Genomic DNA, 14,241 nt, shown 5'->3' on the forward strand with positions numbered 1-14,241 from the left:
CTCCCCAAGCCCCTCACTCATTGAAAAATGCATTAACCCCTCTTATTTATATATTTTTGATTGAAACCCCCACCAACAATGGCTTTTGTTGTTGCTGTGTGCCTTCAAGTCTTTTCTGACTTAAGGGTTTTCTTCACACAATTTGTTCAGAGGAGGTTTGCCATTTCCTTCCTCTGAAGCTGAGAGTTTGTGACTTGCCCAGTGGGTTTCCATGGCTGATCTGGGATTTATACCATGGTCTCCAGGGTTGTTGTCCACCACTCAAACCACTACATCACACTTGGCTCTCATGCAGGGTTGCTTAAAATGCTATCCAAGGACGTGAACCTATTTTGGGGACAGGGTTAAACCCCCTGGATAGCTCTTTTCAAGTTCAGACAAATCCTAAAGCAGATTCACTGCACCACTGATACCTGGCCCTCACTGATGGGCTGCTCCAAGGCTCTTGCACCTCTTCTTTCTTCAGATCTTATCTCTTTTGAAAGGGAACTTGATGAATTATGCTTTACTTGTCTCAGCGGAGATCACATTACCATCACAGTTACCTGAGTTTCTGAAGTACTTCAGTGTATTATCATCATCATAATTTACCTTTAATCAACTAATGATCTTTAATTATTTAAGGTCAGAAAGGCTAGGAATGGGAAGGGAAGCTATGAAAAAACTTGAAAAGATCCTCAGATATACAATTGAGCACTAAAGTTAGAATCCAAGCCATTGAATTGCACATCATCATGTACGGATGCGAGAGCTGGACAGTGAAGAAAGCAAACAGAAAGAAAATGAATTCATTTGAGATGTGGTGCTGGAGAAGAGTCCTGATAATACCGTGGACAGCCAAAAAGACAAAGAAATGGGTCCTTAAACAGATCAAGCCTGAAACCTCCCTGGAAGCCAAGATGACCAAATTGAGGCTGTCCTACTTTGGCCACATCATGAGAAGGCACAAATCACCAGAAAAGACAATTAATGCTAGAAAAGGTAGACAGGAGAGGAAGACTGCATGCCAGATGGATGGACTCTACTAGGGAGGTCACAGGTATGAATTTACAGCACCTAAGCAGAGGAGAGGAGAACAGGGGAGCTTGGAGATGTCTCATTCACAGGGGTGCCATGAGTCAGGACTTGAGGGCAGTTAACAACAAACAACAAAGGTTTCATATGTCATGTGTCCTATATTTAACCTGAAAATAAAAGTGCTTTGCAGTCAGTGCAGTGTGGGATGTTGTCTTTTCCTCCTCAAAAACTTCAGCAAAGTCTGGGAATTTATTTCATTATTTATTTCATTTCTATGCTGCCTTTCTCCCAAAGGTGGCTCAGAGATTGGAAGTGTGAGAGGACACCCACAACTTTCTGAAATGCTTGGTGTCCCATTAATACAATGGAGAGATGCTTTAGGGCAGGGGTGCCCAAGGTGTGGCTTATGGGGAGCATGTGGCTCCAGGGCCATATTTCTGGCCTCTTGGCCCCCAGGATCACTTTTTTTGCACTCAAATGCATGTTCTTCTTGTTGTTGACCCTAAGGCAAATCTATCATGGGGTTTTCTTGGGAGAAAGCTCATGCTGCCAACTTGTTTCTTTTAGTTAGTCTCAAAGGTGCTACAAGATCTCTCTACATACTGATTCTACAGATTAAGACAACAGTATCTTTGAATTCTACCATTATGGGAAGCATCAAAAAGCAGCGTGTGCTACTCTGTGGAAGGTTTCAAGTGCCTGATGTAGCATCTGGCTGCAGCCAGCTGGAAGAGCAGCCAACCCTCTTCTGGGTCTTCAGAGTTGTGGCTGGAGATCCAGGACAGTGACAGCAGCCATTTTCTTCCAGTTGCAGAATTACAATGGATGCTGCCTGGAAATCCTACACTAAATGGCCCTGGGAATACAATCTCCAACTAGGAATCTGCATTCCATAGGGGACAAAAATAGAAGCCCAGTGGAACAGCACATGTTCAACTTGTCTGATGTAGGATCTTAAAGTTTTTTCTCTCCATTGGAATGGAAATACAGTAGATGCTCCTTCAAACAGACTGTATCTGCAGAGCAGTCCTTTGAAAGCCCTTGCAATAGAGGATGATCATTACCAAGGGTGCAAAAAAAGAGTCTTGGATGAGGGCAATAAGATGTGATGGTGAGGCCAACAGCCTTTGACCAGCTACCAAGTTTGGCAGGGCAAAATGGCCCAGTCATTGTCACCTTCCACTTGAAACCCCATGTTTCCTCACTCTTTCTTCCTTCTTCTTCTTCTTTTTTTTTGTCACAGAAAGTCCATTTCTAGGGGAAAGATGGAATAGTTGCCCAATATCTTTTGACCATTAGCACCAGGACCTGTGTAAAAACAAAGTTTTAAATCGTTTTGCTGGATCAATCCATAGCTGAGGAGCAGATCAAGAGGGATTTTCTCTCTCCTTTATATAGTTCAAGGTCAGGTTCACTGAATGAAATTGATGTTCCAGTTGGTTGAGGAAAGTAAAAACAAAACAAAAAACTTTAGTCCTTACAGCTCATCATTTACTTACACAACTCATTGCCATCAGATGTGGTTAATGGTTTTAAAAGAAGATTAGATAAATTAATGAATAGGTGATAGGTTGATCAATACCTATAAGCCATGCTGAGATCCATCTAATTAGTATTATCCTTAAATTCCTGGTACTTAAGACAGTTGTATTCCATGTAAACATCAGAAGGGCCATATTGGATCAGATCAAGCTTTATCTAGACTAGCATCCTAGTCACTGCATCTTCATGTATAAGAAGGAAATATAAGAAAGCTTCAGAGGAGCCCAAATGCCCACATCCCTATAGAATAAAAAATATGGGATCTTCCCATATGGAACTGATTGGCTACAGGGAAAACAAACTGTTGAACTTGTTAAGTTTTTGGTTTGATCTCACATGGCTTTCCTTATGTTCTTGATGTTCTTATGAACACTGTTCCAGAAGATCCCAATGGAAAAACGGTGGAGGGCAACTGAGATCTAGTGGTCATTTCTACCTCTTGTTGATGGGAAGTCCCTGTTCTCCATGAGCTGTCTCTTTTTGAACCTTCTCCTGTAGCTAGTGGCAGCTATGTGTCTCTGGGATCAGTGGAATGGTGAATCTGCTCCACAGTTTAGTTTGAACTTTAAAGGATCTACTTGAGGTGCTGGAATCTGTTCCCAAAACAAGTACAGTCACTTCGATAGATCATTTAAAGTTCATACTAAAAATTGGAGCAGATTTACCATCCCACTGCCTTATTGGATGCTTATTGACCTTCAAGCTTAAACCATAGTAGTTGTTAGTTGATCTGTGCCATCATCCCCTGTCTTATCAAGAACCCCCAACTCAACTGCTGCACTCTTGAACTGATTTCCAATCAGTTTCATTGGTCAACTCCAATTTCTCTTGCCTTGAGAAAGAGAATGCCTCCTCTCTGTGTCTTGTCTTCTCTCCATTTAGAATTGCACATACTTCTCTGAAGGTTTCTGCAGATTTATTGCCATTTTGTCACTTTATGCCCAGCAAAACAGCCTACAATGTGTTTTACTTGCACATTGGTGCCAGGAGTTTCCTTTTCTTGTCTGGCCTCACGTCACACTCAGCAAAGGGGCCCTGTTTGAGTGCGACCCTAAAAGACCCATTTCTTTCATTGGCAAAGATTGTTTGCTTTCTTTCCAATCCAATCCCTTTAGACAAAAGACTCAGCAGCACTAGAAGTAATTGATTAGCCGAGGAGAACAAAGCTTAAAAATGATTCAGGATTTACTTCCCGCTTGAAAGCAGACTGCGCTTTGATGTGCCGTAAGATTTGGTACACCGAGGCACCAAATTGAAAATGCTAACAGAATAACAAGTAGAGATGTATTCTAATGATCAGAGGAAAGAATCCATCCCCATCTCTCCTTTGCTCACAGGGAAATGGTAGCTGTATGTCTATTCACAAATTTCCTCCTATGTCCACAAAGTTACTGTCCAATGGCTGGCTCCCTAAACCACAGTCACCAAAACTCCACTCTGGCTACTTATTGACAAATGTTTAACTAAATAATGTCTCCTGTCCTGACCCCCAGCAGTTTGATCAGCACTTTGGACATCTCCTTTAAAGTTTGGACTGAAACATGGAGTCCATTCATTACCACACTGACAACAAAGCCACCAACTACTAATAAAGAGATTTTGTAGCACAGTTCTCTTCTCCTCCTTAGACCATTGCTAAGCAGTTCAGCAAAGGTTGTCTCAAGGATCCCCAAAGTTGAGTGGGGGGGGGGGGAGCACATTCCACACTCCCTGTCTCTTTTCATGCATGTGTAGCCATGGGACCCAAGAATAACTACTGCTGTGCACACTCAGGTTACACTGGAAGGAATCAGTGGCTTAAAACAGCTGGAAAGCAGGGCAGGGTGGCATAAATGGCTGGTGGTGATAGATGGGTGATCTGAGAATTGTAGTCCAAAGCAGTAACTTTAACAATCATAGACTCATACAGTTGGAAGGGACTGCAATGTTCATGTAGTCTAGCCTCTTGCCTTGGAGGAATACACATTCAAAACATTCTTGACAGATGGCCATCCATCCTCTGTTTGTACCTCCAAAAGAAGGAGACTTCACCACACTCCTCCTCAGTCAGTCATAATGGCAAGCAAATAATACTGTTCCTAGTCAGGGAACACCATCTGGCCAGTGTCTGACCTTTTCACTGGCTTTGCATCTAAGGTAGGAATACACACGCTCTTCTTTGTCTGCATCTGCATTGCAGAGTTAATGCAGTCTGACACTGTTTTAACTTCCATGACTCTACTGTATGGAATACTGGAATTTGTAGTTGCTTGTGGCACCAGAGCTCTCTGACAGAGAAGGCTAAATATCTCACAAAACTACAAATACCAGAATTCCATAGCATTGAGCTACAGCAGTTAAAGCAGTATAAAACTGCATTGCTTCTGCTGTTATCTCCCTTACTTTCCTTGCTTACCATCAGGGAGCAGAGGAGAAACTCTACAATTTATTTATTTCATAATATCACTTATATATCTGTCTTTCTCACAATGTGGAACTCAACACTCTAGGCCAAATGATTTCTAGTCAGCAGCAACCCAAGACTCCTCACATTGTCTTGAGAATAAGCAAACTGGAGAGATAAATATTTTATTAATGCCAGAGAATCAGCAAAGTTTTCTCAAGAGCTAGTCTTGGAAACAAGGTTCAAAATGGTCCAAAACACCCACTGCGAAGTAGAGATGAAAATCTAAGTCACAGAAGAATGTTTAACATCCTTACTTGCTAGTGTTGCCAAGTGAAATACAGAACAGGGATCCTGTCCCTTCAATGGTTGAGCAGAGGCGGGAATTTCAGCTGATGTTGCCTGAGTGACAAGCAATGCCAGCTGAAATTCCTTGGGCACAACTTTTAAAGGATCCCATACCTTTGTTGTTACCCACCTCGATCCAATACAGGGAGAGGTGGGATACAAATTATTATTATTATTATTATTAAACAGTTGTCTACAAGGAATTTCACCATGTCACTATATTTCACTTGGTGTTCTAGTGCTGGTTCACTACCACTGGTCCCCTAACCTTCTGCAAATCTCTCTCCTGTCTGCCTGGCTGGGTAATAATGATGGGTAGCGTGGTGGTGTAGCTACCTGCAGTGATGGGAGAAAAGTAAGGACAGTGGTTCCTCCATTCTCATCTGCCCAGAATCTTGGCTCCCTAGTGTGTTGGTTTCCTGATATATAGCATGTTCAGATGGCTGCATGCAGTGGCAAAACACCCTGCACTGGGTGTCACCCAGTGCAGGGCAGTGATGGCAGCAGTACATAGCCTTGTCCCTTCCCTCTGCTTCACTTTTCCACCTGCCCAGACCCAGAAGAACCTGGGCAGCTGGATGGGCAGGCGAGCCAGCAGACTGCCTTGCCCTACTTTCCTTCCTGCTTTTGCAGAGGTGCCCTGGCTGGTGGTTTGGGGGTATTAAGACAGATTATGAATGATCCCCTCCACCGAGTGTTCATCCATTGTGATATTTCACATGGTGCAGTTTGTAGTCCCCACACCTCCTTGTGATGCCCCTGGCCACATCTGCAGTGAGATAGGGATCTCACCTATGAGAATTCTCCTGAGAGGATGCCATTTCCCATGGATCACTGGGCACATGATCATTCCTGAGCTGGATATCGGAGAGCCAGGGCAATGTAGTACTTCCCATTGCATCTCATAGGTCATTACTCTTCCTTCTGCTGCATCTGCCTGACCGGATTGTAAGGGGAAGGAAGGAGAGGAAGCTGGCAGGAAGGCATGAGGTTAATTTCCAAACCTTAGTTTGGCTCATGAAAATCAGTCCAAACTCTTTGTTCCCTGAAAAACAAGAACAATTCCATTTATTTTTTAGCCAGCCTGATGCCCGCGCTGTCAAGTCTCTTGAGAATACAATTAATTGGTGAATCAAAAGGCAGTCCAGCCATGACGGACAGCATGCTCAAATCATTCGCAGCACTGCGGTTGACTCTGGAAGAAAACTTTGTGTAAGCAAACTTCTTGCACAGTTTGCAAAAAATAAAAATAAAAATTGTTGGTCATTTTGGGAAGAGGGAGGGTGGTATCGTTGCTGTAATCAACACTCCCCCCTCCCTCAGCTTATCTCAAGCTCCTCATCCAATTTCCACTTTGAAAGCAATGCATGTTTAATTAATTGCAATCAAAACCTTCAAAGGAACTGGCAAGATGAAAGTTGCTTCTAATTGCCGTATTATGATGTCAGCTTAACGACACGCCGGCTCCTCCAAATTGATTTTATTGGAATTTTAAGATGTGGAATTAATGGAGCGACTGGGTTCTTCTGTCTTCCACCTTAAAATAGCCAGTGACAAAAAGGCAGGCGGCGGAGGTGGACTTAACTGATCTATGGGATAATAATGGGTTGAGGGAAGATATTGAGATAAAGATGAATTGGCCAATAAAAATAATGCCAGTATGAAACTCCCTGTAGAAGGATAGCTGAACCCATTGTAGCTTTATCCAATCCCATTTTTAGGTTAATGAGAGGAAATTAAGGTGAAGACTTATTGTTACCTTGTTTTGATCCCAGCTGCTTCTACTACAGGAATATCCAAACAAGGTAAGCATTCTGCAAATATTACTAACATCTGCTACCTTTTCATCTAGGACATTGTTTATGGCCTGAGCCCTGTTGGTGTTATTGTTGTAGTTATTTGCCATCTAGTCAACTGCCTCAGCATCTTAATCAGAGAAAGGGTGAGAGAGTCCTAGTTTACCAATGCTTCTGTAGAAAAGCAGTGGTCATCTAATCCAGTCATATTCAGTTTGTGGTTCTAGATTCTTAGATCCCTTTCACATGTACTCTTGTCAAGCCAGGTGTCACCCATCTTTTATATGAACTTTTCATTTTTTGTAGTGCCCTACATTTCTCCCTATTGAAATTCATTTGGTTAGTTTTGGCCTAGCTTTCTAATCTATTTAGGTCATTTTGAATTTTGATCATCTCCTCTGGGGTATTAGCTGCTCCTTCTAATTTGGTGTCATCTGCAAATTTGATAAGCATGGCCTCTATTCTTTCATCCAAGTTGTTGATAAAGATGTTGAATAGCACTGGGCCCAGGACAGACCCCTGTGGGACCCCACTGGTCACATCTTTCCAGGATGAAGAGGAGCCATTGTTGACTGCCCTTTGGGTTTGGCTAGTCAACCAATCACAGATCCACATAACAGTTGCATTCTCTAGACCACATTTTACTAGTTTGTTTGCAAGAATATCATGTAAAGCCTTTTAAAGGCCTTACTGAAATCGATATAGAATCATGGAATTGGAAGAGACCACAAGGGCCATCCAGTCCAACCCCCTGCCATGCAGGAATTCATAATCAAATGACCCCTCACAGATGGCCATCCAGCCTCTTTTGAAAACCTCCAAAGAAGGAGACTCCACCACTCTCAGAGGGAGTGTGTTCCACTGTCAAACAGCTCTTAGTATCAGGAAGTTCCTCCTAATGTTGAGGTGGAATCTCTTTTCCTGGAGCTTGAATCCATTGCTCCAGGTCCTAGTCTCTGGAGCAGCAAAAAACAAGCTTGTTCCCTCCTCAATATGACATCCCTTCAAGTATTTAAACAAGGCTATCATATCACCTCTTAGTCTTAACCTTCTCTTCTCCAGGTTAAACACCCCCAGCTCCCTGAGTCATTCCTCATAGGACATGGTTTCCAGACCCTTCACCATTTTAGTCACCCTCTTTTGGACATGCTTCAGTTTCTCAACATCCTTTTTGAATTGTTGTGCCCAGAACTGGACTCAATATTCCAGGTGGGGCCTGACCAGAGCAGAATACAGTGGCATTATTACTTCCCTTTATCTAGACACTATTGATGCTGCCTAGAATCACATTGGCCTTTTTAGCTCCTATATCACACTTTTGACTCATGTTCAACTTGTGGTCTACTTGGACTCCTATATCCCTTTCACATGGAGCAATGGATTCAAGCTACAGGAAAAGAGATTCCACCTCAACATTAGTAAGAACATCCTGACAGTAAGGGCTGTTCAACAGTAGAACACACTTCCTCAGAGTGTAGTGGAATCTCCCTCCTTGGAGGTCTTTAAACAGAGGCTGGATGGCCATCTGTCGGGGGTGCTTTGATTGGGAGTTCCTGCATGGCAGAACAGGGTTGGACTGGATGGCCCTTGTGGTCTCTTCCAACTCTCTGATTCTAGTTTATCTGGTCCTGGAGATTCATATTCATTTAGATTAAGCAGGTATTCCTGTACTACCTCTTTACTTATTCTGTACTGTATTTCCCCTATTGTGTCCTCTGCTCCATTTTCCTCAGGTTGAGCACCCTTTTTCTTTTGTGAGTATATATGCTATATCTACATCTACATCTACAGCATTCCCTTCATCCATCAAGCTTGTAATTCTACAAAAAAGAGAGAGACAATGTTAGTGTGGCACAATTTACTTTTGAGAAAGCCATGTTGACTTTTACTGGCCATGGCATTCCTTTCTAAGTGCTTACAGACTGTCTGTTTCATCTTGGCCCTATTTCTCTCTTTACCTTTCTATGTAACTACTCTCTCAAGCCATTCCCTTCCCTTCAAGGAAGCCCAACCAGTCTGTTGTGAGGCAAGCAGTAGACTCACACAGAGTCCTGCCCCCACAATGGCTGCTACCACACCTCCATTCACAGAAGCCAGCTTTAGAGGTTTCTGCAGCTTAGACTACAGATTTTTCTTCCGTCCCATGTTTGATAGATTTTCAATAAACATTTGTCCCATTTTACCTACCTGCAAACAAGCAGAGTAATTGCTCCTGTTCTTAGCCATGAGCTCATTCCAATAGCGTGTTGCATTCTGATAGCATAAATACCAAATATTCGTACAAACAGTAGCTTCATTGGGTATTGATTCATTTCCAGGCACATGTCAAAGTGCTGGCCATGATCTATAAAGCCTTAAGTAGCTTAAGGCAGTGGAGGAATCATAGCTCAGTGGAGAGCACATGTTTTGTTCATAGAAGACCCCAGATTCAGCCCCTAAATTCACCAGGCAGGAGTGGAAACACTTCTAGCGAAAATCCTCTTGTCACCAGCTTGTATTGTCTGATCTATGTTAGATGAACCAGTGGTATATGACAGTTTTCTATGGGGCTTTGAATTTTTGCAGAGGTGGTGTGGTGTGGCTCCCAAGGGCAACTAGGGGGGCAATATGATCCCCTGGTGTCCCACAATTGCTCATCCTTGATGTACCTGAAAGACCATAGGAGCCTACCTGGGTATATTTTCTGGAGATGCTCTTGTTTTGATCGTGTGAGTTGCTGAAAGAACACAAGAGAGGGCATCTTTACCCAGAGGCATGCCAACTTTGGAAGTCCCCCCACCCCCACAAGTTTTATTTTTTTAGATCTTCTTTCCCAAAGACATCTTAATTTAGAGAAGAGCCTTCATCCTATTGTATGAATCCACTGGATCTGCTGTTCACATTTTCACTGACTGCCGCTTTCGCCTTTATTTTATTGCCACTTGGGCATGTTTTGTTACCTGCTTTTTTGTATTTATCTCCTATACACTATTATTTCTGTTGCATTTTTACTCCATTTGTAGTTAAAGGGTGAGTTTCAAGTCTCTTCTTACTGGGACTAACAATAGGATTTAGGGCCTTATGTTAAATGAACATCTGATACCTCGTATTCTATGGCTGAGATCCTACATCATGCAGACAGAGAATAATGCTCAGCCTATGCAATTCTGTCTCTGCCCACCATGTATTTCTGCTTTTGGAAGGAGTTCAAGAGGTTGTTAGACCATCCAAAACGCACAGCTTTCGAGCCTGGGAGGGACTCTTATTGCTTCTGAAAGCCAGCATTTGAGTGTTGGTCTACAACTCTGGAGACCAGGGTTCGATTCTCAACACAGCCATGAAACCCACTGGGTGGCCTTGGGGAAGTCACATGGTCTCAGCCTCAGGGGAAGGTAATGGAAAACCTCCTTCTCCCCAGAGGACTACAGGTTAACTCAGCCTTCCATCCTTTTGTAGGTGGGTAAAATGAGTACCCAGTTTGTTGGAGGCAATTGGCTTACAGATTGTAAACCGTTTAGAGAGTGCTGACTTCACTATGAAGTGGTATAGAAATGTAAATACTATTGCTATTGAATCCCCACAGCCATGGAAACCCACTGGGTGGCTTTGGACAAGTCACACTCTCTCAGCCTCAGAGGAAAGAAATGGCAGTCCCTCTCTCTGAACAAATCTTACCAAGAAAACCTCATGGTAGAGTCACTTTAAGACAGAAATGACTTTAAGGCAAATGAAAGCAACATAGATAGCTAACAACAGCAACAACAGCTGTAAAAATATTGATCCACCAGCCTTGAGGAAACACACTGAGCTTAAGAATGGAAACCTCAAATGTTCTAGAACTTCAGTCCCTCTCATCCCTTGCCATATTCTATTCCAACTAGGGGTGATGGGAGTTGTTATGAGAGAATGGAGGCCCCAGATGTTCTAGGACTTCAATCCCTATCACCTTTTGTCATGTATTATTCCAGCTAGGGCTAATGGGAGTTGCTGTCCAAAAGCACCCAGAGGGCCACAGGTTCCTCACTCCTGATTTCACTGAATTATGTGGCTACCAAAGAGTAGTTAACTAGAACTGATGGTATAATTAACTGTCTAATCACACTTGCTTGTTGACTGAGGGGTCCATAGGGTTTGCTACCTGGGTTTGTAATAGCAAAAAGCAACAGATGCTGAGGGTTTAGAAATTCACCCCCCTTTGCCCCTCTTTCAATGAGATTTTGTAAGTGCAAAATATGATGCTCTCTCATTTACTTCACTCCAGCTGATTGAGGAAATTACATGGAACACACAGTGGGCTTAATTATCCCCATCTAAACTGCAACCTCAACAGGAATCATTCCTCAAAGTCCAGTTGAATAGGAAAAGAAAAGAGAAGCGAGGCCATAGACGTCCCTAAGAAGGTCTGGAAGAGATGGAAATTGTGGGCTGAATTTTGTGAGTTACATAGCTCTGGTTAGCATGAGTGTCCATATAGCAGAGATTGTGAGTCTCACTTCTGTCCCATGCATGCGCATGTTTCTTGAAAATGAAGTCTCCTTGGAAACATAACCACTGTCAGTGCTGTCATAAAACAGCATTTGGAAAAGTAAATTGCAGCAATTGATTTTACGGTTGAACATCTGATGTGGCACAAAAGAAACATTTTTTAATGCTCGCTTGTGAGTTTGGAATGGGGTGTCAATGCTCTGAGGACAAGTCATAAGAAGAAGGTTTACTCTCATGTCCTTCTTAACTTTTGACTGGTGCCATCTTGTTTGCCCTCTTGGTCTTTCAGCTCCATTCATGTCGATGTCAACCAGGTGAATAAAAGTGCTTTCAAGCGTGCAGACTAGAAGAGAATATTTGATTACTTGGATGAAACCTCGCATGTTGTGAATGAGCATCCTTTTGGGAGTCTGCGACATGAATGCAAATTAATTCAAATTGTATTTATTCACATTCAAATTGGTCTAATTTGGCTTTCATTAATCAGATTGGAAAGTTGATCTATTATTACTCTTTCTCATTACTAGGAACCAGATTATTTGGGGGGGGGGGAAATCTGGGATGTGATCTCATTATGTCACCAGGGCACAATGAAAGGTGGATAAAGCGAACAACCTATGCATATGGACCTCCTAAAGGTGCTAACCTTGGGTGAGAGGCCAGATGAGGAGATCCACATGTCCAACAATACCAAGATGGAACCATAATCAGAAATTTGGCTGCTCTATGGCTACAGAGTTGCTTTTTCTCAGAGGTGGAAATCATGTGGTTCTTCAGATATCCTTGAAGTGCAAGTCCCACCAGCTTAAGCCAGCATAGCCAATAGTGAGGAATGTTAGGAGCTGTGGATCAACAACTTATCTCCCACAACATTATGGTCCAACCCACATTTCTGCTTTCTTGACACTGAGGAAACAGCACAAGTGTGGATTAAAGTCAGTGTAGCCAACTCTTAAATACTTTGCATAGCCAGACGCCATTTTGTCTAGACAACTCTGAGGGTTGTAACCTCCAAAAGAATCAAAATCACATGCTTACAAGTCTGGTATTTTGACCTCAGATCTCATATTCTCTCTCCTGTTCAACTAAAATATTTAAAAAAAACAATCAAGGAGTTTTTTTAAAAAAGAAACCTGAACATTCATTTGTCATTGTAGTTGAGATATTTAGCCTTCCCTGTCAGAGAGCTCTGGTGCCCTACCAAACTACAAATCATGGAATTCCATAGCATTGAGTCATGGAAGTAAAAGTGATGTCAAACTGTTTTATTTCTGCAGTGTGGTAGCTGCCCCTGTAACATCTCCTGGCCTGACCTCCCCCCACACGCCTATCTTAACAACTGGAAGCCAGATCAAGTGAAGATTTGTTCAGCTATTGCAAGGAGGATGATGTTCCCAGACCTACCCACCAGTGAATAAGGCTATAACAAGGAATTTCAGCAGAGGTATTGTTCTGATAGTCACAGCCTCATTCACTGTGTGGGCTAAAAACATCACCCCCTTATACCCCTGAATAGATCTTGTTTGCCCAATGCAGCTGCTGGCTGTTAAGGAGCCCTGGTGATGCAGTGGTTAAATGCCTGTACTGCGGCCACTCACTCACAAACCATAAGGCTGTGGGTTCAATACTAGCCAAGGGTTCAGGCTTGCATCCTTCTGAGGTCGCTAAAATGAGTACCCAGTTTGTTGGGGGCAATTAGCTTACAGTTGTAAATTGCTTAGAGACTGCTTAGGTAGTATGAAGCAGTATATAAATGAAGCTGCTATTCCTATTAAGATGGGTAGGTCTGAAATTCTGGTCTCCACAGGCATAGTCCAATTTCAAACCACTATGCCATAAGACTGCATAAATGCCCCCTCAAACCCACCTTAATTTGTATACTGCTTCATACTACCTAAGCAGTCTCTAAGCAATTTACAACTGTAAGCTCCGCCATCAAACCCACTGGGTGACCATGGACAAGTCACACACTCGCACCTTCAGGAGAAGGCAATGGCAAATCATAGGATTATGAACAAATCTTGCAAACAAACAAACAAACAAAAAACAAAACAACATGATAGATTTGCCTTAGAATTGCCATAAGTTGGAAAAGACTTGAAGGCACACAATAACAAACTGAATTCAGAGCAGCTACATACCTATAACACCAGGCCATGAATCTGTAACTACAGAATGCAAGATGATATTTTATGCATTTGATTTAATCAATAAGTTTCCCTGAGTCCCAAAGGCAAAAAGGTGGAGTATAAATAAGTTAATGACAATATAGCATGAAGTGGCACTAAGATTTGAAACTGAGTCCTCTCCTTCATTCTGTAATCGCTCACCCTGAAAGAAGCAGGGAATGGAAGAATCCAGTCTTATATCTCAGTGTTCATAAGCTTTGCCACATCTGTACATATGTAAGCGCTACATGGTTCCATTTAGGAATAGACTGCCAGTCGCCTCAGGCTATCATGAAATGGCTGGAAAGAGCCAGTGCCAATTAATCTGTTGACAGATTTGTTGTTTAAATATTAACAGGATTGTGAAAGCAAACATTGGCAGTTGTCTGGCTTTTCTCTGGGAGACTGCAATAGCTTCCAAAGATCCTATTTTGGCTGGAACAACATTTCATCTAAATCTGATGAAATAAAAAAATAAAAATAAAAACAGAACACCAAAAGAAAGGAAAAAAGATGTTAAGAA

The 14,241-nt window shown here is 42.4% G+C and overlaps 1 long non-coding RNA gene across 2 annotated transcripts; it reads right to left on the reverse strand.

Moving 5' to 3' along the window:
• Positions 1–1,167: 1,167 nt before the first annotated feature.
• Positions 1,168–13,993, reverse strand: LOC121929219. 2 transcript variants are annotated; one of them, XR_006103627.1, is made up of 4 exons: positions 13,692–13,993; positions 9,757–9,802; positions 6,083–6,335; positions 1,168–2,325 (listed from the first exon to the last, which is right to left on the reverse strand). It is a non-coding gene; the product is annotated as an uncharacterized LOC121929219 (long non-coding RNA). The 2 variants fall into 2 exon arrangements; XR_006103626.1 differs by having other exon boundaries at positions 9,274–9,802.
• Positions 13,994–14,241: the final 248 nt, after the last annotated feature.

This window comes from Sceloporus undulatus, chromosome 4, assembly GCF_019175285.1.
Source record: "Sceloporus undulatus isolate JIND9_A2432 ecotype Alabama chromosome 4, SceUnd_v1.1, whole genome shotgun sequence".
NCBI lineage: Eukaryota > Metazoa > Chordata > Lepidosauria > Squamata > Phrynosomatidae > Sceloporus > Sceloporus undulatus.